Source organism: Ursus arctos, unplaced genomic scaffold (genome assembly GCF_023065955.2).
Source record: "Ursus arctos isolate Adak ecotype North America unplaced genomic scaffold, UrsArc2.0 scaffold_4, whole genome shotgun sequence".
NCBI classification, from domain to species: Eukaryota; Metazoa; Chordata; class Mammalia; order Carnivora; family Ursidae; genus Ursus; species Ursus arctos.
In genome coordinates, this window is record NW_026623056.1 from 69,316,729 (window position 1) to 69,337,295 (window position 20,567).

The window sequence follows — 20,567 nt, forward strand, 5'->3', positions numbered from 1 at the left end:
GTTTAAACTGTCCACTTTATATTTTACCTCATAAGTTTTCAAACCCACCTTGTTCAAATATGAGCACAAAAACATGACTAGAGTTTACTCAACATTCAGGATCCTACTTCTCCATATCAGATTTTTTTAATATATATATATAATGTTATGGCACCCAACTCACTTCAAGAAGAACAAGCTTCTTTTTTAAAAAATATTTTATTTATTCATTTGAGAGAGAGGACAGACAGACAGAGAGAGCACAAGCAGGGGGAGAGGCAGAGGGAGAAGAAGAAGCAGACTCCCCACTGAGATGGGAGCCCAACATGGAGCTCTGTCCCAGGACCTGGAGATCATGACCTGAGCTACCCAGGTGCCCCAAAGAACAAGCTTCTAGAAGTGTGTTTTCAGTGATCTAACTCACTTAACCATGGCAATATTTTCCTGCATTAGCTCATCAAAATGAATGCCAATAACATAAAAATAAATGGGAGTAAAAATAAATTCAATATTTGATCTTAATAACATATTGCTCAATTCCTTTTCTGTCTAATGTTGCCTTCATACGAATTAGCATAATCAAGAAAAATGATTTCATTTTCTACCACTGTAAAATAAAGTTATAGAAACGTTAAGTGAACGTAGAAAGAAACATAGTTTGAGAAGGCATTTTTTTTTCCTTTGAGAATTAAATAGGTTTTAGGCAGTTATTAAATCATATAAAATATATTTTAGGCTACACATTTTAGTCAAGCTATATTCAACTGTTAATTAGACCTATACATATTAGTGAGATCTCTGTGGGATCAATATTAGTAAGATGATATAAGGTGGAATGCCGTATAGCTGAATCAATTCCATAGTCTTGAAGTGTTGTAGGATTCTTTATTATTCAGATTTTACTATATTTCATCATCATCAAGATATAATTCAAGTGAATCAATAAACCTTATCAAAACTAGAGATAAAACTTAATTACTTAATTTGATAATGGATTTTTTCTAATTTATGTTGTCAGACAATTTATATCATTATTTTCGCTATGTTACCATAATTGTCATTTAAAAATATGTATATTGAGCTATGTCCAAGTCATAAACAGACAAAGCCTATCTTTTATAATAGTCACTTGCAGGCATATTTAAAAAGTGATTTTTTAGCAATTTGCATCACAAACAAAAAACAATAAATTATTTGAGATAATTTGAAGATCAGTCATTGCTCACGAATACATTACATGGTTTGATCCTTTATCAGCCTAAATCTTGACCTCTCATTGTCTTTCCTGCCCATCCTTCTTTCTTTGGTAGAAATTTCCTTGACCACATAGTCACATATAGCTCTGTCTGGTGTATGGTCAATGAGTATCAAAAGAATTTGGAGTGTTTTCAGAGATAACTTTTTTTTTTTAACTTTCTAAAGACTGAGATTAAGAACAAAACAAGAAACCTCCCTTCCTAGGTTCTGAAGTTATCATAGGTTTTGTGTAGGAGTATGACTTCGAGGGTTACAAGAGGATGAGTTAGAGGTGAGGGAAAAGCAGAGTGAGGGGAAGGTGGGGTGAGGCAGAAGTGGGACAGAATGGTTATTTGAATGAATGTTGAGTTATGTCATCAAGGCTGGTATTTTCGTGAGTTTCTTGAAGCAATATATAATTAAAGTAAGTGTTTGCTTATTTTAATATTGCTCCAATCTACTTTTAGCAAGAAGCTTGTGTCCAATTTTATAGAATTTATCTTTAATTTAGTATCCAAAAATAAATCTCTTCTTAAGTTTAACTACTAGGATATTTTTCCAGTTTAGAATTTCATGAGCAAAAAAAAAAAAAAAGTTCATAGCTTTAGCATCAATAATCCATTAGAATATAAATTTTTTGTCATCTTTGCTTTAAAATTTGAAAATTCATGTATTCATAAAAGGAGATGAAAATTTGTAAGAACTCTTTTGACAATAAATTGCATTAAGAAAAAAACTGTTTTCTTTGTAGAAACTAGACTTTTCCTCTTATAGCCACATGAATCCAATCTCGACTTTTTTGAAGGAAGCATTTTGGAGATGTTTATTTTTTCATTTATCAGCTTACATACACATCTTTCTTTTTTTGACACTTTCATTCCATTCAGCTTGATCTAACTCAGTCTTTCCCAGATTCATGGCTAACTTCTCCTTACTCTTGTGAGATTTCCATTATTTTAACTAAAAGCTATCCCTCATTTTGTTCCCCTGATATCCTTCCCTCTACAACTTGCAAAAATTGGCCTCACCACCTTCCCCAATGTAGCCTCTTTTTGTCAGTCTTCCTCCTACTTCCTGTATGCTCTTGCCCCGCGGCAGGCCCCCACTCCTGCCTCGGTGTATTTCCTGCTCAGATCCCCTTTTAAGTACGTCCACACTCTCCTATGCAAAACCCACTCTATAATGAGGTATCAAGCAGAGCAATTCACTGCAGTTCTTCAGTATCTAACTCTCCCTAATATTTTATAAGCTCAATTATTTTTGTATTCCTGGCACCATATTAAATGATGACAGAGGTGTTCTAGATGCTCGGTAACTGCTTACTGTGGGAATAAATGAATAACCCCCTCCTCCAGAAAAAAAATAGGTATTCACATTTTTATGCTATTTCCTTCAGCTACTGCTTAGTTTTATGAAATACATGTATTTTTAGCTAATATCTAAATATGTTTTACCTGCTTTTATCACTGTTTTAATATTAATTCAATAAGTACTTTCTCATGAAATAAAATTTCTTTGTAAGTAAAAATTTGACATCAGCTCAATATCTTGTTTCATATATGTATCTGACTCCTATTTTATGGAGATATTTATCTGCATTTCAATTTTTCCTCTAGATATATTTCTAGAAATTGAATTACTATACTCCTACAACGTAGAGCTTTTGATACATTTTGAAAAATTTCTTTCCAGAAAGATAGTACCAAATTATATTACCATGAGAAATTTGCAAGACTCCTAAATTCACCTCTCTCTTGCCCGTATCGGAAAGTCTTATGATGTGTAATGTTTGCTAATTAGATAACCATAAAAATTTGCAGTCTGTTATTCTAAACTAGATTTTTTTCATTTATACTAATTAGTGGATAAAGTTTTTAAATATTTAACACCATTTCTTAAGAGTCTTTCACCTTCCAGTCTTCCCACTTAACTGCCTTTAATCTACAGCTGCCACCATGCTACCTAGACCCATAGCATATCCTGACCGCACTGTGTGGGGAATATCAACAAGTCCCAGTCGTCCACAAAATAAACTCCATATCTGTGGTCCAGATGACTATCACCTTTCCCGTCCAGTCTCACCTTCTTTTTTCCTCACTAAATTTCTTAAGTCTGCTTCACATACCCTATAATTGTGTCAAACTGGTATATTTCATTCCTTTTCCCTATAAAAGCTTTCCCCCATTTCTATCAACTAAAATCCTACCTCTGGTTTAACATTTGATAAATACGCCCTAACATTTATCTGAGATCCCTATCTATTTCAGCTTGCATTTCGTTCTCTGTTTCTTGTTCTCAGAATTGTTTTGCCTGAAAAGTCCAATACAGGCATTTCAATAGACTCTGAGAACATGTCCTACTGCTATAAGATTTAATTACAAAACAGTAGCCCTTTGTAAATTTTGCATTTCAAAATAACCTCAGATCAAAACAAAAACAAACTAAGAAAAATAATAACCTCAGGACTACCTATCCAGAACTTCTCAATAATGTTTATCCTATTTGGTTGTTGAGTCTTTAAAAAAGAGCTTTAGGATATATAAATAATATGTATTTGAAGCAGTTAAGATAATTTAAAATAATTTGCATATGGTGATTATGTTCTATATAAGTATGAGTGTACATTTAAGTTTAATTAAAAAATTATGCAAAGTAACTTTGTGTAACTGTTACCAAATGGTAGTTATTAAACTCTATTTATTTTTGTAGCTTTCTTGGGATACGTGTGACTCATTTTTGATTATCTGCCTTCCATTCAGCCAAACACATGTTTCTTCCCAAAGAAAAAATTAAGAACATAATAATCAAGATATGCACTCAGTTTACAAGTTAATTATTGTTAGAAAAATAGACCAGCTAATTTGATAATCAATTCTATTGGCTTGCATTTAAAGCTGTAACTTCAAAAACTAGAAAATAAATCAAGAGTTTCTAATTCCCTCTGTTAATATCACCTGTCTCATTTGGGTATATATTTATATTTACATTTGCATTTATATGTATATTTATATCTTATTTAGCATAGTATTTGCAGCTAGTGATCAGTAAACTGTGGTAGTCCTTTTAATAATCAGTGGTAGGTCCAATTATAAAAACCATACATAGAAAATCAATCAGTAATGTTTAAATTGTTTAGGGTTGCTTTTTTTCAAAAGTAACTCTCTGAAGTAGACTAGCTATTTCTCTAACATAGGTAGAGTTTGAATTTTTTTAATTGTTCATTAATTTCTGATAGTGGACTAAAAGAGAGTTTAGTTTTCGTTTAGTTGAATTTAGAATGAGAAATAGTACAGATTGTTAGGTTGCACACTGGGTTGCCAGGATCCACATTTATTAATGACTTGGACTTATCAGATGTAATTACTGATCAACTCTGATATGGAGAATTGATCATTTTTATATTATTCAGCTTAATTCATCTAAATAAATAAAATGTCTTTCTGGCCCCCAAGGGAAAAAAAAAAGGTTTACTCTGCCTTTCTGGTTAGGCACTTTGTTTCCAGAATCTTCAAACACCTCAAAGTACAATTCCAATAGTCTTCAGACCACACAAATAGTGCAATGTTTAATACTTGATTTAACAAAATAGAGGCATCAACACTCACAATTTTGATTCTTTACATATTGACCAGACTCGTTAAGGCACAAGATCAAAGACTCTTTTTTAAAAAGAAAAAAAGAAAACCTCCATGCTAGAAAAATGGGGAAAAGCTGAGTTTGAAATTAAATCCTAAGCTTCATAAGCTGGCTTTTCAACAGTTTAAACCTCAATTTTTTGCTTTAGCTCCTATTTGAAACAAAATGAAATTTGCCAAACCTTAGTGCTATGTGTTGCTAGCTTTTTTGGTTTCTGTATAACAGCATTTCCCTTTTTAATCATCCCATCTCTTGCTTTTATTATTTCCTTTGATCTCGGTTCTCTTTTAATTTTCCTTTTTTTCAGTGTGATCTGTTTTTCCCATCTCCCTTTTCCTTCACCCTCCTCTAAAAGCTCACACTTGAATCTAATGATTAGACCTCACAGCGGTCTAAAACTTTGCTTGAACTAAGCATGCATAGACAAACTGTGAAAGTTTCTCGGTACCTTCTTCCCACTTCCACTCTTTTCCTAGTTTATGAAGCTCTAATAGATGAAATTTGAGTCAATGTTCTCCATATAAATTCCATCTCTTGTAATTGTCAGTACCAATCTGGAGTGCTGTTTATCTGTAACCTTACCTTTGACAAATGTTGTTTATTAGCATCCTTTCCTATTTCTCACAAAAGTAATAGCTTCCATCTTTAAATTGTATATTTCTAGGCTTTCATCTCATACCAGTATGAATGCCTTTTGCTTTATTAAGAAGAGATATTACGTAGGAAATGATCTCTGGAGTCACGGAGTATAGAGCCGTCTGAGAGCCTGAGTGTACTGGGAAGTCATCTGGTAGGTGGCACCAAACCATAGTCCTTGGGACCACACAGTGTACTTCATCAACAGTTAAACTGGCCATTTTTTTAATCCTATAGCCAAAAACAAATGAAAACATAACTCACCAAAAATGTTTTAATTTTTCACTTTTGGGTTGGTAGTTTTGGCATCCAACACATATGCTTTAATCATAGAAATGTCTTTCTTACAGAGGGATAGAGGACACCGACTAACTAGAGCGCTTCAAATTTTAAAAAAATCTCAAGCTGAACGGAGCATTCAGGCAGATACGGTGGCAAAGAGGCTAGCACTTAGCTCATCTCAAAGGACAGTGTCTTGGCGGATGCTACCATCGTCTCTGCTTTGACACTTGGAAATGCTAACTGAGTTCATAAGACAAAACGAAACAAAACGTTGCCCCTCTTAATGTGAGGAGAGTATGAAATAGAGCTCACGAAATGAAATTCATGAATATAATTATGTGCAATATTGTTGGGGAAAAAAACAGACTCATTACTGTATTAAGTCCCTGATTTGAGTTTCAGGCACCAGTATATTCAGTTTATTAAAGGGATAATTTGGGTGTAGTCAATTCCAGGGAAATGGATACCTTCATATTACTGAACTTGGGTTTTCATTAAAAGGCTGCTGAGCTGGACACAGGTTAAGAAAGGGGACCGTGAGGTGTTGCATCATTAATTGAAATTGTTTTTCTCAGGCAGATGAAACAAAGAAGTATTGGTATAGCTTCTCCTCTTTTTAATGTTGACATAGAAATAGCAGTTATTTTAGAAAATTAAGAGCGGGAAAAAATAAAAATATAATTTTAAATTTAACACTGAAGTAATTTGAAGAGGCAAAAAGAAGATGTATTTTAGATTATTGAGTTTTCTTGATTTGTTTTTTGTGCCTTTCCTATGCAGTTAAATGGTATAAAAGATAAACAGTAGCTGTGTATTCTACAAAGAAGCAGACAACACATCTTTTTTGGATTGTTGTCTTTTGAAACTGCTTTATTTAAATTTGAAGCGAGAAAAATATATTTCAGGGAATAGTCCTACAATGCTAAAATGAACACATACATGGGAATAAATTGGTTATCAAATCTCTCTTTACTTTGCACATTTATGTTACATACAGCAAAAAATAACAACAACAACAACAAAAAACCATGCTCACTAGTTTCCCCAGACTGTCCCATGACTTTGATCTTTCCATTATTTTTCAAACAGAAAAATATGTTTCAGTCCCCATCTATATGTGTTTTTGAACAATCTCTTAAACTGCATTTCTTTCCAGAGCACTAGGCATCTCTCTGTCATATTAATATTTGAAATATTAATAAACCATCTATGATCAGTATTATCAAAATATTATCAAGATTAATATTATCAATATAATAGCAATATTCATTATGTCCCACTCTTCACAGATAATATATATGCAAAAGTGTTAGGGTGGGCAGATTAGATCATTAAGCAAGAAGGGACAGCATAGAGCTGTGCGAATACAAGGAAATAATGAGGTTCAGAGAAATTAGAAATCTCATCTAGGACAGCTTTTCCTAGACCCCTTGTTGCTATTTTGGTTGGTTGGGATAACTGACCAGTGATCCCTGAATTTTAAAGTCGTAACTATAAAATTGAATTGCCATAGCATAATATCCTCCAGTTCCATCCATATTGATGCAAATGGTAGGTACTCATCCTTTCTGATGGCTGAGTAATATTCCATTGTATATATGAACCACATCTTCTTTATCCATTCGTCTGTTGAAGGACGTCTCAGCTCCTCCCACAGTTTGGCTGTTGTGGACATTGCTGCTATGAACATTGGGGTGCATGTACCCCTTCTTTTCACTACATCTGTATCTTTGGGGAGACCAAAGGGGAAGGGAGGGAAAACTGAATGGGAAGAAATCAGAGAGAGAGACAAATCGTCAGAGACTCTGGACTCTGGGAAACAAACTGAGGGTTACAGAAGGGAGGGGGTGGGGAGATAGGGTAACTAGGTGATGGGTATTAAGGAGGGCATATGTTGTGATGAGTACTGGATGTTATATGCACCTAATGAATCATTGAACACTACATCAAAAACTAATGATGTACTATATGTTGGCTAACTGAACATAATAATAAAAAAATTAATTAAAAAAAAAGAATTGCCATAGCTTTTGACTTTAGAAACGCACTTCTTTATAAGTTTGTAAAAATTCTACAAGTATTACAATGGGAGCTTACTTCTAGAATTATAAGTGACATTTAAAGAAATGCCTAGACAAAATAATAAATTGAATTTTTTACAAAAGGACAAAAGGCTTTCAGAATTGGTAAATCTATCCAATACTCATTAGTGCAGTTTAACAAAAATTGATCACCCCTGAGGTGTGTCATTGTTACTGATCACAGAGCTTAAAAAACTTTAATTGCTAGCTTATTTAGTTTAGAAGAAGGAAAAGAATCAGAAAGGAAATGAAATTCCTTCAGAAATCCAAAAATAATACTTTAATAGTGAATTATTAAAGGGCTATTTATTGCCAAACTCTCTTATACCAATAGTATAGTTGTACTGATTTTTGAGGAACTGGCAAAATGGTATGTAGTATTCAGGGTTAGTTTCTACATTTTTGACATGTAATTAAGTACACAAAAATGTATTTACATGTCTTCTCGTGGTTCTGTAATACTGTACTACATATATGTATGGAAATTCATGTTATTATATGCAAGAGTTTTGCCTTTTAATGTCAGTACCATGTTATGCATTTTAACTTTCATAGCAAAAAGAAATTTTGTTATATCTTAAAAACCACTTCCATTACTGGAGAAGCAAGGAGAAGATGCTTTATGAATTCAGAAGTGGGCAAGAATATAGTGCTCTAATTTTTTATTACTTGTGGAAATGCACTACAATTGATCAATAATTTTTAAGTGCTTGCAATACTTTAGTATGGTTTTTGTCATAGTAAAAGATACCAAAGTAATTAACACCTTTTCTCAAATGTGTTATGATATAATTATGGAAATGTGTCTGAAACACACAAAAGAATTTACAATAATACAAAGTCATTTTACCAGGAAGTGTTATTAAGGATATAGGAGTTGAGAGGAGATGGGGCCTCATGATTGTGGCAATAATGAGACAGTGCTCCATGAAAACACCAGGATTACAATGTTGAAGACCATGCTGAACTTTGTTAGCGAAACAAGGTAACAGCGGAAGGCATTTTGTGTGAGGAGAATCTTAAAAACAAGGAAATGCAGTTTCCAGTGGATGTGATCTTTAATGAGACAGTGAGAGGTATTTGGAAGTATTTGTTGGTGAATCACAGTAAATAAATTTAGATGAGGGTGATGGAAACAGTTTATGTATGGTGTTTACATCTAGATAGAAAAGTCTTTGGTGTGGTTTGACATGGCAATCCATAATTGATATTTAAGCAGGGTCATAATATGATGAGAGTAGTGTTTAAGATGGATGAGTCTGGAAGGAGTGTGCAATATATGGGTGACAACTGAAGGGTGGAAAGAAAGACAAGAGGCAACCTGGAGTCAGAAGTTACAGTAATGCAGGTGTGGAGTGAGTGATAAGCTTTCAGCTTCAGATGGTGGCAATGAGAACAGTGTGAGACAAAGAGGACACCTGAGGCATTTAATTTGCTATATATCTCTATTTTAATCTTATAACTACCCTCCTATATTTGGTCCGAAGGTTGTTGGTTTAGCTTTGTGAGTAAAATGTGGTTTCGTCAATGCATTCCTTATCTCTCTCGGTTAAAGGCATTATTAAAAATCCACATTGTCCTGTCTATGCAATGATAGTAATACACAGTATTACAAATCCACTAAAAGCACGTACTTTGAATTATTTTCCAACAGTGGCAGTAGAATTTGCTGAACCAGGCATATGCTCTATACAGCCAGTGTGTTTGAACAGCAGCCAGTGCTTTTGAGATTGTTGGCAAGGGTTAGTGACCCATCTGATGGCTCGGGACTGAAGACTATCTATGGAATGAAAGCTAGCAAGTACATAATGGGTACCATCCCCCTGTGGTATCATAAATGCCATCTACTAAGCAGCTGAACTAATCTATTGTGGAAGGTAAGCTAGCTGCCAGAAAGATGGTAAAAAGTTAAGCTAACAGAATTTCTTTTTGAGCTAAGAAGGACTTTTCACTTTTCACTAATTTTGTTAATTATCAGAATGCACGCTCCAAATTAAATTAATAGCATATTTGGTGAAGACATGAATTTGATGCTTATACGAATCTAACAAGTGATAAAGGAATCTATTTCCCATTTTAAACTAGTAACTTACACTGTGCTTGTCGTTAGAATGCCATTTTAGAGGTCATTTGTAAGATGGAGTTCAGCAAAGCAAGCATGAGGATTCTTTCCACAAAATGGGACCTTTTTTTTTCCTGCCCATTGGAAGCATAAGGTCCATTTTATAATTAGAGGATACAAACTACAAACAGTGTCTTGCCATTGTCATTGCTACTGCTGTTGTTTTGATTTTAGAAGTGAACCGAAGAGCCTTAACCATGTACACTAGCTTTTGCTATATAGACTCTAACCTGACTACGGGGGTCAATATAAGATGGTTTTGACATATCAATGTTGTATGTATATATTGTATCAGCAATGGCCTAGTCAATTCCATTTGTCCTGCTGCTTCAACAACTGATTTTCTCATATCAATAAATTGACAAGTGATCCAAATAAGCTGTTTTGATTGCTCAAAAGATTGTTTTAAATATGCTTTTCCCCTTGGATATTTGTAGACCTTTATACCAAGTCTCTGTGTATCTATTCGTCTATTTTTGCCATTTGTACCTCCCCCAAAGGATGTTATTTACATAACAGATATTTATAGGTTAAATTGTAGGAATTCATAACTCATGACTATGTATATTTCTATATATTATTTCTACGTTGTCAATCATGGAAAAATTATAGAGGTGTAAGTAAAATATTGCATGAATTTTATTTACTGAAGTAAGTATTTTTTAGGGCTCTTTGAACCCTGTGGTTGCAACTTCTATTTTGGACATTAGTGACCCATGTTTGACAATCTCCAGGAATTTGCTCGGGGAAATGCAGACCTTTCAATTTTAAAAGTAGGGGATAACATTTCACTCTCTATTCTGTACTTGTCTGAATTAGAGCTTTGGTAGGATCCTGACAGGTAGCCTAATTATCTTTGGCCCTAAAATGCCTTAAAAAACTTAAGGGAAAGAACAGATTTAAATTATATAGTTTACTGTTTGGGGCCAGCTTATCTAATTTTTTTGCAGATATAGTGAAATATAGTGATAATTAAAACATCAATGTGGCAATTACCTACTTAAAGACAAGACTTCCTTGTTTATGATGAAGACAAATTGTAAATAGTTTCAATGGTAACATGAAGACGGCAAAGGGAGGTTGTGCCAGGATCAGGGAGCAGAAAGGCATCTCAAGCTTCTTATGATACCAAAAATAGCAAATGATGAAAAAAAAGGTATGACAATATTTAATAAGTGTTTTGATATTTTTGATGACTACTTCAGGAAATGAACATTATTGAGTAGACAAGTATAAAGCTATTTAAGATATTAAATCAAAATGCAAAGACCAAGAATTGATTGCACCAGATTGCACCATACTAAAAGGGAAAAAAAAACTGAAGTAGCTATTTTAGATAAAGCCTTAAAGTAGGTCTATTTTTAAAAATTGTAACTATGCTGAATTAATACAAGTCAAGTTGGGGTAGATTCAAACCAGGGACTTGAAATTCTTACTCTAAAATACATGAGCATGAAGTTTATCTAAAAATTGCTTAGATAAATAATTTATTTCCATGAAGAAAGTTCATATAAATTAAAAAAAGAGAGAGAGAAACTATGCTTAAATTTGGCAAGTTGGAACTTCTTATATTATCATTCAGTTTTCATTTGGAGAATGCCAGAAAAAAAATCTTATGTGTTTCTTAAGCTCTAAAAGGCACAAATATTTCATTGTCTTACCAGCGGAGAACAAAATAGGAAAAAGGAACTTTTGGGAGTACATGGAGTTTTTGCCTGTGATTAACCACTTACAATGCACTGAGGATGTTCCAAGTAGCTTAATCATCATGAAGCAAGCAGTTAGGGTTTTTCATTTGTTTGTTTGTTTGTTAAGATAGTTTAATAATATAATTAATGATAAAATGTATTTGCTAATCATAGGATGTGTATTCTTAGGACACTATCGGTAATTTTCAATTGGAAAAAATATTTTGCTAGACTTATTTAGGTTAACTGCTTTTTTTCAGGAGATTATATAGTCCGTCATAAAGGAATTTTTCCCATCAGTCCTGTATAGTAGGAAGAGAGAAAGCAGAGAAGAGAAATAAAAGACAGGGAGTGAGTGCGTGAACCAAGGAGGGTGAAGACCTTTACAAAAGATCAGGGAACTGCTTCATAAAGAAGAGAAATGGGTAGTAAAGGCTAAGAGAAGTGCCAAAGCCATTTTGTTGATGTAGCCATAGAATACTGGATATCCACAGGAGAGCTTCAAAGTGCCACTGGACATTCGTGCACATTTGAGTACGTGTGTGAGTGTGTGTGGAATGGGAGGAAGAAGGGAAGGGAGACATTGGTATATTTTTTTTATTCTGGATCCATTTTCTATTTGGATATAGTTAGCACAATTGTTAAGATTTCTGGAAAGGAAAAGACAATGAAATTTTTTTTTTTACTTTTGCAAATACATTTCATACAACACATCCGAGTTTATCCTACATACATTTTGATACAATTTGTCAACCCATAGTCCCCAAGAAGTAGAATCAGCAGTTGATAATAATTGTGCATCTGTGGCTGATTAGCTTAGTTGGTTGAATCATGGAACTAATGAGGCCAAAGCCTGGATTTGATTCCCATGTGGGCTGGTGAGGTTTGCTCTCTTCCTGAGTTACAGACTACAGTTCAAATTCAGGCCAACTATCTCATAGTTGCATGCCACTGACCATAAGGAAATGAGACAAGAGAAAGTAACTCCAACAACATGCCTGGAAAAAATCCCCAGCTACACACTGTTATCTGCTTGCTAATGATTCATCAGTAATAGTCATGTATGAAGAGATGCATCAATAATGTACTCAGTACTACTACAAAAGGATTCACAGGAAATTTTCTGTGGCCTAAGTGACACGTTAAGGAACAAACAATACTAAGAATTATGTACAGAGAGCATATGGAAAATAGACTAATTCATAACCACAAATTGAATCTACTTCAAATTGCAAGTGAAGCAAAATTCCGCATGTTGATGTTTCTTCAACAGCTAAGTGTCTTAATTTAAAAGATCTGATAAAAACACACCCTGCAGGTGGGCCTCCCTTGAGTTCTGAACCAACCATGAAATAAGACAAAGAATGGGAAAGAAGAGGCAGACGGAAGGTCAAAATATCACATTTATTGTGGATAAAGACTAGATTAGAGGATGTAGCTTAGCTCTGCAGGTGTGGGGGCTTTTCCACAGTAACCTCAGAATCAGAATTTACCCATCTATTCAGATCAGAAAAGCCACGCCTCCCCTGTGGGACAGGCCCCACTTTCTTGCCTGATAGCCCTTTTTGTAGAACGGTCATCCCCCAAGAAAATAGGGCAGCAAGGGGGATTGATTTATGCATGGACACTTTTTCTTGCAGACCTGTCAATCAGATTGGGTCACTGGGAAGACTGACTAAGAGAAGGAGAGAGGCTAGATTGTTCTATATGACGAGAACATCAGGAATGGAAAAGAATTCCTGCCACCCCCAACCTCACCTACACAAAATCTTTTCGATTGAATAAATGGCCAGTGTAAGATGAAAAAGAGGGGAAAATGCCAGAAACTACAACGTACACTATATGTACGTTGTAGTAGATAAATACGCTTAGATTTTTAGAGACGCAATGTAACTCTGTAGTGTGATGGTCCTTTCTCTGATTTCCCAAATTTCTGAGGGTGGATGGTTCACATGATGTCTGCCACATTGCGACCATAAACATGGTCATAAAAAAATGCTTGAATAGGAAATATCTACATACCATGATGGAAAAGTCAGATGCAAGGCAAATATTTTGGTGAAATAATTCATTTTACTGATTTATTATCACTAGTGAGAAACACAATATAACTTTAATCTAATGAAATATCCCCATGAAAAATATATCTTTTCACTGTATGCCATGTTCGCTCTTGAGGATTCACAATACAATGATGCATTTCAGCCCCTGAACGTTTGGCTTTATCACAATGTTTCCCATACTTTTAATAAGGAATGCCATTGTAGCTGGTGTTTGGTAAATTTAAGATTCAGAGATACTCATCAAAATCACAGTATAACAAAAAAATTTTTAGTAAGATTTTATACTGTCCGGTTTATTACTAGTGACAAAGACAGAATTTATTCTCACATAATGTCTATTAAAAAAATGCACAGCTTACCATAAATATGGAAAAGAGCAATTTTTCATGTTGTAGAAATAATGAAAGCTGTTTTGCATTTATACTCTGTTGCAATCTATAGAGAAAGATGCTAGGAGTATTTCTTATTGCTGCAACTGTTATTTTGAGCATGAGTGACTATCTATATATTTGATTTTTGTAAAGCTGACTCCACATTTGTTAATTTTTTTCAGAATATTACTTTGGTCAATAAAAACATTCAACTTAAACTTTGACATAAAACAACAATTTTTGTTTCCCAAGGAGAAAAACCACCTTGGAAACTTAACTTGGTTATACAAGTGAGAACAACTCAATATTCATTAGTTTGACAAATCTTTCAAGCATCTCTTTCGTACCTACACTCCTCAAAGCACCAGCGATAGAGCAGTCAACCAGACAAATAAATATCTCTGCCCTCATGGAGTTTACATTTTAATGGGAGAAGCTCATCCCTTCTCAGCTTCTCAAATATTTTGAAGTAAACCCCCTTCAAATTTAAATTAAAAAAATATTTGCCATTATAGGATGAAAAGCCCTCAGGTGGGTTTCTAAACCAAGTAAATAACAAAGAGGTAGGATTTGGGTTGGTTAAACACATTTGTGTACTCTTCTTCAAAGAGGCGAACGGTGGTAAGATTTTATGTACATTTTATGTATTTTAGAACCTGCAGAAAGCTCTCTTTGTGAAAACACATGATTAAATATTACTCTTTTGATCCTTCTTGGAACATTTTTCTCTTCTGTTCTCTTCCTTATCTCGAGGAAACTTGTAGTAATCAATGTGTCTTAGCCACTTTTCTTATCTAATTCATCTGTACTGTATGACTGATTATAACTGAATTTTCGGTTATTAAAACAGACTAAAGTAATGATGCCGGTTTCATGATTCTAACTCCAACTCTTTTGCTTGTCATAATACTTTTAGTACACATGACATTTTGCCCAAATATGAGTCTTCATGATAACTATCAGGTGTGAACCTACACTTTCTGTCTAAACTCTAGACTTTTTCAGCTATCCTGATTTAATATAGATTAGAACAGAAAATACGTTATTCCCTTAGTAAAGAAAAAATTTGATAATAAACCCAGATTGGTGATTCTCCATCACTATTCTAAATTGTAATTACTTAAAAATATATGCAATGCAGTCTAATAGGATATTTGTATGTTTTTTTATGGAGTTTCTGAATTTCTGACTTGCCTTAGATGAGCCATACTACATATTAATGAATATTTTAAAAAATGAAATATCAGACTGCATACTTTAAATAAATAAAATTTTTTTAAATTATGATAAAATGGATTTTTTTTAAAAAATGTCTAAGAATCCTACCTGTGATTTGTGGTTTGCAAGAAAGTTTAACCTAAGTTTATATACAAATATTGGTTAGATTTAGGTTTCAAACTCAAGTTTCCATTTAAGAATGATACATGGAGTTTTGTAAAATCTAAGATTCACAGGCATTTAAGTTAGTACAGTCTCTTTAATAATGCATGTGGTCCCGGGGCGCCTGGGTGGCTTAGTTGTTAAGCATCTGCCTTCAGCTCAGGGCGTGATCCCGGGGTCCAGCTCCCTGCTCTGCTGGGAACCTGCTTCTTCCTCTCCCACTCCCCCTGCTAGTGTTCCCTCTCTTGCTGGCTGTCTCTCTCTCTCTCTGGCAAATAAATAAATAAAATCTTTAAAAAAATAATAATAATACATGTGGTCTTATTATTATTATAATTTGATCTTTGGAGAAATTAACAAAAATGATCTAACTATATTTGAAAGGGATAAAATTTAATTACAAAGATTCAAGATTATATGGGGAAATCTATAAGAAAAATGCTTTTTACAAAGTAGGACTTTTGTTTATGAAAATAATCACCAAATACATCTTTTGATATGTTTATTATGTTGATAAAACCGGATGACAGTATAATTCAACTTGAATTCTTAACTGAATGCTTTTTCAGCAGTTATCTCAAAACAGAACTCTGAACGTTCCTCACATTCCTCATGTTCTTCTCTGCATAAAGCAAATAGTCCAGATAATCAGAATTCACCAAACTCAAAATTATTTACTTTTACTTTTTTAATAAAGATTTATTTATTTATTTGAGTAAGAAAGAGAGCATGAGTGGGGGGGTGGCCCAGAGGGAAAGAATCTCAAACAGACTCCCCCGCCCCTGAGTGCAGAATCCCGCACGGGGCGTAATCTCAGGACTCTGAGATCATGACCTGAGCTGAAACCAAGAATCCGACACTTAACCGACTAAGCCACCCAGATGCCCCTACTTTTGCTTATTTTCAGTGAATTTTATTCTTCCTCCTCCAAAAAAACAAAAACAACCCAACATCTAGTGGTCTAAACAATACTAAAAAATATTTAACGCAATTATACAGAAAAAACAATGTTAGATTCTATGCCTCCACCTATTCCCATTACCCCACAGGTGGTGGGGGGACGAGGGGAGGAAAAAGAGGGAGAGAGACAGAGAAAGAAAGGGAGAAACAGAAAGGAAAAAAATACAACGAGCTAAAAGATTTACTTTAAAAAAAAAAACAAACAGCATGCCTGATGAAAGAAAACTAGCCCTAGAATAGGAATCAGATGACTTGGGTTGCTGGGTTTTACATTCCAGATACATTACTTTAAGAAAGTATATTAATTGCTCTGACCTTCAGTTCATTGATTTGTAGATGAGAATAATAGCACCTGCTCTGCTTAACTTTTAAAGATGTGATAATTATCAAATGATAGATGTAAAATATAGCATCATATAAATGTACAATCATGGTTGTACCATTGATGTTCATAAGAAATGTTGCTGGGAAATACTGCTAGATAGATTTTTGTTATTTTTTTTAGTTGGGCATAAAGTTCTGAGGCTTAAAAATTGTTATAGTAGCTATTTAATTTTTTTATGTACTAGACATGTTCTAAGTCTTTTAGGTTAATTAACTTATTTAATTCCTTCAGTAACCGAATAGGGTAATTATTACCTTCATTCCTATTACAAAGAAGAGGAAAGTCAGTGTACATTGATTAAGTGACTTACCCAGAGTCACAGTGCAAAAAGGACATCAGAATATCTGGTCAACCCTGTGTCAGCAGGGCGATCTCTTCTATAGGATCCCTCTACACAGTTTTCTTGTCTCTGTTGAAACCTGTCTAAGTAAACATGCGGGTGTGCTCATGATGGTGAGACTTCGTTCTGTAGCAATGCCCCAGTCTTTTTTTTTTTCTTAAGATTTTATTTATTTGAGTGAGAGAGAGACAGATGGAGATAGTGAGAGAGAGCACAAGCAGGGAGGAGAGGGAGAAGCAGGCTCCCTGCTGGGCAGGGAGCCCGACGTGAGACTCGATGGAAGGATCCTGGGATCATGACCTGAGATAAGGCAGAAACTTAACTGAGTAAGCCACCCAGGCACCCAACTCCCCAGTATTTAAAAAGCACTTCCTTGGGGTGCCTGGGTGGTGCAGTCCATTGAGCTTCTGACTGTTGATTTCGGCTCCAGTCATGATCTCAGGATTGTGAGATTGAGCTTTGCGTCAGGCTCCGTGCTAAGTGTCGAGTCTGCTTGAGTTTCTCTCTCTCCCTCTCCCTCTGCTCCTCCCACTCATGCTCATGCTCTCGCTCTCTCTCTCTCTCTAAAGGAAGTAAATAAATCTTTTTTTTTTTTAAAGATTTTATTTATTTATTTGACAGAGAGAGAGACAGCCAGCGAGAGAGGGAATACAAGCAGGGGGAGTGGGAGAGGAAGAAGCAGGCTCATAGCGGAGGAGCCTGATGTGGGGCTCGATCCCAGATTGCCTGGATCACGCCCTGAGCCAAAGGCAGACGCTTAACCGCTGTGCCACCCAGGCGCCCCAGGAAGTAAATAAATCTTAAAAAAAAAAATAAAGATAAAAAGCACTTCCTTGACTTAAGTTGATACTTATTTCCCTATTACTAGCAAGCATGAATACCCACAACTGTAAAAAGGAAAATACTTCCACAGTTTACTACTCAGATTGAAGAAAGGAATTTATCATTTGGACAAATGATAGTGAAGGGAGTAGGAAGGGTGAAGCATAAAAAAAGTTTTTAAATATAGTGATAGGACTGTATAAATGTATTCTTAGATGCTTATTATGTATATGGGGGAAAACAGTCTTGTAGTATAATCTAAGCAATAAACCTTTTGAAATAAAGCATATTGACCATGCCTGATCAACATATGCAGGAAATTTTTGTATATACACATGCACATGTTAACATTTCAGAAGCTCAGACTGAATAGCTAAATAGATCTATTCTCCACACCCTGGAAATTTATCTTTCAGGAACCACCATTATCAAAATCAAATATGTGCAGTTAAACACAGTGATCATTGATGCATTGTTTGTGAAGTGAATAAAGCAAGTGAAATTAAATAGTCAACTCTGACCCCAATTCTGACTACACTATGAGCTGTTTTCTAAAACAGATTCTATTTTAAGTCATTAGATTATTATTTTAACCAAAGTGCATATTTAGCATATGTAAATACTACTTTTAAGTTTTACCAATCTAGTTTCTTCTTTTGCCTATGTTAAAATGAAAAGAACAAATAGGGGCGCCTGGGTGGCACAGTCGTTAAGCGTCTGCCTTCGGCTCAGGGCGTGATCCCAGCGTTCCAGGATCGAGCCCCACATCAGGCTCCTGTGCTATGAGCCTGCTTCTTCCTCTCCCACTCCCCCTGCTTGTGTTCCCTCTCTCGCTGGCTGTCTCTCTCTGTCTAATAAATAAATAAATAAATCTTTAAAAAAAAATAAAATGAAATGAAAAGAACAAATAATACGATGTTCTTTTTCTTCAGAATTGAAAGCATCATAAGGAATACTTTCAGCTGTAGTGTTATTTACTACACACACATACATATTTTTCTGTTTTCAAGTAATAAGAAAGCACACACTTGGACAAGCAGTGCATGGAGTTTGTTCAGTAGAAATCAACTTCAAAATTATTTTGAAAGCAGTCAAGGTTTTCAGGTCTACTTTGTGTCATACTTGAACTATTTAATCAAACAAACTATGCAATAATGATTTTATTCCTGTATATACATTGTATCTGAACTTTATTTTTTTCTTCTCTATCTTTGGCCTGAAGTTCGGTATGTGATTGACTAGAGCAGATATTACACCAAATACTTCTTTTGGTGCCCCCTAGATACCATCACACTATCAGACAACCTCTGCAGCATACATCCCATCAAGCATGTGGTTTTTGTAATACTTAAAGCACAGAGTGAATTTTGAAATATGTCACAATATTCTTACTTTCCAGATTTCAACTTAACTAACAGTGTCTAGGTCCACATAAAGCTAGTCTAGTTTTTGTCTTCACCCCTTCTCACCCAACCTTCTCTTTACATCTATTCTCAATCACATTCCACGTTTAAAGGCACCTATGTCTCAACTGTCATAACCTGCTGGAGGGAAAACATTTGGCCTTATGTTAAATAACGTTTTGTGAGGTGCCTGGGTGGCTCAGTCAGTTGAGCATCCAACTTTTGATTTCTGCTAAGGTCATGATCTAGGGATTCTGGGATCAAGCATGGAGTCTGCTTGAGAATTCTCTCTCTTCCTCTCCCTCTGCTCCTCCCTCCACTCTCTCCCCCTCTCTCTCAAATAAATAAATAAATCTTTAAAAATAAGAACTTTCTGGCATATGTAGAAATGATAATTTCTACAAGATTTTAAGCTTTCTGAAGACATAGACCTGTTTCTTGCATAGCACCTTACACATATGCAGTACTCATTATTTATTAACTATTAAAGGAATGATGGCAACCTTGACACTACTATCATTTCCTGGTTATATGTTTTATTTCTGAGCCACAGCAGATTAAATTCAATAAATAAGGAGTTGGCATACACCCTGACAGATAGGAAAAGATTGACATCCTGACAAAGAAAGAAAAATGAATGAAGTTGTTGAAACCCAAATTATAAAATCTATATAATGCAACATGTAATCAAATATAAATATATAAAAACCATGTAGCTTATAGATAAATAACCAAAGTCTATTTTGGGAACTTGTGTTGACTGTATACTATGCACAATAGGCTACATAGATACTTGGTGCTATGGCAGGTTCAGGAAGCACATTTTTTTTTTTTTTTAAATGGATTTTTTTTTAGAGCAGTTTTAGGTTCAGGGCAACATGGAAGAGGGAGATACGGAGATTTCCCATATATCTCCTGCCCACCTGCATATGCACAGCCTCCCTCATTATCAACATCCCCCACCAGAGTGGTGCATTTGTCACAGTTGATGAACCTTTGTTGATGCATCATTATCCCCCAAAGTCCGTGAAGTTTACATTAGGCTTCACTCTCGATGTTATCCTTTCTCTGGGTTTGGACAAATATATGATGACATCTGTCACCATTAGAGTAGAGAGTAGTGTCACTGTTCTGTGCCTGATGATCCCGTCCTTCCTTCTGACCTGCTGCTGTAAACATATGT

The 20,567-nt window shown here is 34.8% G+C and overlaps 1 long non-coding RNA gene across 7 annotated transcripts in view; it reads left to right on the forward strand.

The window, feature by feature from the left end:
* Window positions 1-20,567, forward strand: part of LOC125281477 (uncharacterized) — a 438,012-nt gene that overhangs the window by 264,662 nt on the left and 152,783 nt on the right. Inside the window, exon 3 of one of the 7 annotated variants that reach the window (XR_008957339.1) lies at window positions 5,516-5,641. The exons of the other annotated variants lie outside the window; for them this stretch is intronic. This is a non-coding gene — a long non-coding RNA (uncharacterized LOC125281477). The remainder of the gene's footprint in view (window positions 1-5,515; window positions 5,642-20,567) is intronic. 7 annotated transcript variants of the gene reach the window in all.